This window comes from Neoarius graeffei, chromosome 22 (genome assembly GCF_027579695.1).
Source record: "Neoarius graeffei isolate fNeoGra1 chromosome 22, fNeoGra1.pri, whole genome shotgun sequence".
In the NCBI taxonomy this organism is placed as follows: Eukaryota; Metazoa; Chordata; class Actinopteri; order Siluriformes; family Ariidae; genus Neoarius; species Neoarius graeffei.
Genome location: NC_083590.1, coordinates 17,365,042 through 17,368,654, shown reverse-complemented (window position 1 = coordinate 17,368,654; position 3,613 = coordinate 17,365,042).

Genomic DNA, 3,613 nt, shown 5'->3' with positions numbered 1-3,613 from the left:
AAGGATGTTTTTTGCAACAAATAATGTCACATACTTATAAACATTCAATAGATTCTAGTTTGTCTTTGATGTTTTTTACAATTATTTATACTTCAGTATGTTCATTTTCTTTGGATTATGTTTCACTCATGCAGAAAAGAAAAGTACTTGTACGTGTTTGCTCTCTTTTTCTTTCTTTGTTCTCTCTTTCTGAAACTTGGATCCTAATGCAATACTTTTTAGAAAATGGATCATTAGCAGTATTATAAATCAAGGACCTTTTTGTTTTGTTTTGTTTCTCCGACCGCAGGAATTGTCTGTTGAAATGTTGTTGTTTTTTATTTTGATGAAAATGATGGAAAGAGGATTTACACTTGAAATATTGGACTGAATTTCATCATTTCATCTTGACAGTAGGAAAATAATGTTTAAAAAAGTGTTACTATGCATGTACCTGTAACGGAATGAAATTCCAGATGTTTGATCTGATTTTATGTGGCATCTCGATTAAATTTCTAATCTCAGGACTGAGCATATGCATAAAGGTTTTTTTTTTTTTAATCTTTGTATGTGGGCGGCATGGTGGTGTAGTGGTTAGCACTGTCGCCTCACAGCAAGAAGGTCCGGGTTCGAGCCCCGTGGCCGGCAAGGGCCTTTCTGTGCGGAGTTTGCATGTTCTCCCCGTGTCCGCGTGGGTTTCCTCCGGGTGCTCCGGTTTCCCCCACAGTCCAAAGACATGCAGGTTAGGTTAACTGGTGACTCTAAATTGAGCGTAGGTGTGAATGTGAGTGTGAATGGTTGTCTGTATGTCAGCCCTGTGATGACCTGGCGACTTGTCCAGGCTGTACCCCGCCTTTCGCCCGTAGTCAGCTGGGATAGGCTCCAGCTTGCCTGCGACCCTGTAGAACAGGATAAAGCGGCTACAGATAATGAGATGAGATGAGACCTTTGTATGTTAAGTTGTGTTTTTACAGAAGCTGTGTCACGATCACTTACCCGTAGCCACACTGGCTCCCCCTGGTGGTTCTCTTTAAATACACACACGTTTGACCTTTTTCATACTGTGGAGATTAAAATTTCTTTTCATGTAATTCATAGTATTAAGATTTAGAATAATGGTATAATACTAACGTATCCATGATCTACCATATAGTCTGTAAAAATGTCCAAAAGAGATTTAACCCTCAAAATATCATTTTATCTTTGGGTTGTTGGGTTTTGGACATGGCAACAGTGGTGGAATACAGTGGTGCAGTGGTTCGCACTGTCACCTCACAGCAAGTAGATTCTGGGTTTTAAACTCACGACTGATTGGGGCCTTTCTATGTTGAGTTCGCTTGTCGTCCCTGTGCTAAACAAAGGGGGGAAAATCATGGGCAAAAATCTAAACTTAGTATTGCACCACAGTAGGATAAAATGTATAACCCAAATCAGAAAAGGTTGGGATGGCATTGAAAATGGAAATTAAAAAAAGAAGCAGTGATTTCTAAATTTACATTGACTTTTATTTCATGTTTTGTTGGCCAACTTCATTTCATTTGTTTATATACATCCATTCTTGTGTTTCAGACCTGTAACACATTCCAAAAAAAGTTGTGACAGGGAAATTTAGGGCTACTGACGAGGTAAAACAATTAAAATAATGATGTGATTTGAAATAGGTGATGTCAAGAGGTGATTGTAATCATGATTTGGGACAAAATCCGTATTCAGGAAAGTCTTTGAGGAGCAAAGATGGGCCGAGGAGCTCTAGTTTGTCAACAAATGCAGGAGGAAATTATTGAACTGTTTAAAAACAATGTTCCTCAAAGAAAAATAGGAAGGGATTTGGATATTTGACCCTCTATGGTGCATCATATTGATGATTCAATAAGTGATTATTTTATAAGTGAAAATAAACAATTCAAGAAATCTGGAGGAATTACCATGCATAAAGGGCAAGGGCTAAAACCTAATCTGAACACCTGTGATTTCCAATCCCTTAGCTGGCACTGCATCAAGAACCATCATTCATCTATAGCTGATAGAACCACATGGGCTCAAGATTATTTTGGCAAACCTTTGTCAAGCTACAATACAGAGTTACATCCACAAACACCAGTTAAAACTTTACTGTGCAAAAAGGAAGCCTTATGTTAACTGTGTGCAGAAGTGTTGTTGACTTCTCTGGGCTCAGAGGCATCTGGGATGGACCATCACACAGTGGAAATGTGTATTGTGGTCAGATGAATGGACACTGTGTGGTCCAGACCAAAGACATAAAGAACCATCCAGACTGTTACCAGGAACAAGTCCAAAAGCCAGGGTGTGTCATGGTATGGGGTTGTGTCAGTGCCCTTGGCAAAGGTAACTTACACTTCTGTGATGGAGCATTAATGCAGAAAAGTACACTGAGGTTTTGGAGCAACACATGCTGCCTTCAAGACGACATCTTTTCCATGGAAATTTCACCAAGACAATGCAAACCCACATTCTGTACACATTACAAAAGTGTGGATATGGAAGAAGAGGGTCTGTCCCCAATAGAGAATGTATAGAGAATATTGAAACAAAAAATATGACAATGATGACCCCGTGCTGTTACACACCTTATAACCTGTTTGCAGGAAGAATGGGACAAAATAATAGCTGAAACACTTCATCACTTGGTGTCTTCAGTCCCTAAACATCTTGTAAATATTGTGAGAAGGAATGGAAAAATTATAAAGTGGTAAATACCATCCCAAATTTTTTTGAAATGTGTTTATTTTGGAAAATAAAATAAAATTCATGAGGTAAAGCATCAAATAATGTGCTGGTGTATTGTTTTGAGTGCAATACAGGTCAAAGATTATTTACAAATAATAAATAATCTCTGGGCTGAGGGATCAGAGATCATAGGTGTTAAGCTTAGGCTTGTGCCCTAGGCCCTTTTCAGTTTTCGTTTCAATTTCAACATATCATCTCAACTTTTCCTGATTTGGGGTTGGATTTAATCCATCCATTATCTGTAGCCGCTGATCCTGTGTAAGCTGGAGCCTATCCCAGCTGACTATGGACGAGAGGCGGGGTACACCCTGGACAAGTCGCCAGATCATCGCAAGCCTGACACATAGAGACAAACAACCATTCACACTCACATTCACACCTACAGTCAATTTAGAGCCACCAATTAGCCTAACCTGCATGCCTTTGGACTGTGGGGGAAACCGGAGCACCTGGAGGAACCCCAAGCAGACATGGGAAGAACATGCAAACTCCACACAGAAAGGCCCCCATCAGTCACTGGGCTCGAACCCAGAACCTTCTTGCTGTGAGGCGACAGTGCTAACCACTACACCGCCAGTTGGATTTAATGTAGCATATAATTGTGATATACAATTCAGATTGATGAAATTCATGTTCAAATACATTTGTCATCTTTCAAGCTGCCCATATAGGATTGGATCCAAATCCACCGCAAACCTGACCAGGAGAAAGTGCTTCCTGAAGATGTTTGAATGATGAATTTTATAGACTGTGTCACATCTATTCTAGCTTTACACATACAGGAAGTTTTTGCAAGATCACTTGCATGTCTGCTGAAGAATTTATGGCCAAAGTTGCACTTCCTCCATCCTGTATGTAAAAATATCATTGGCATGCAGACGCACAA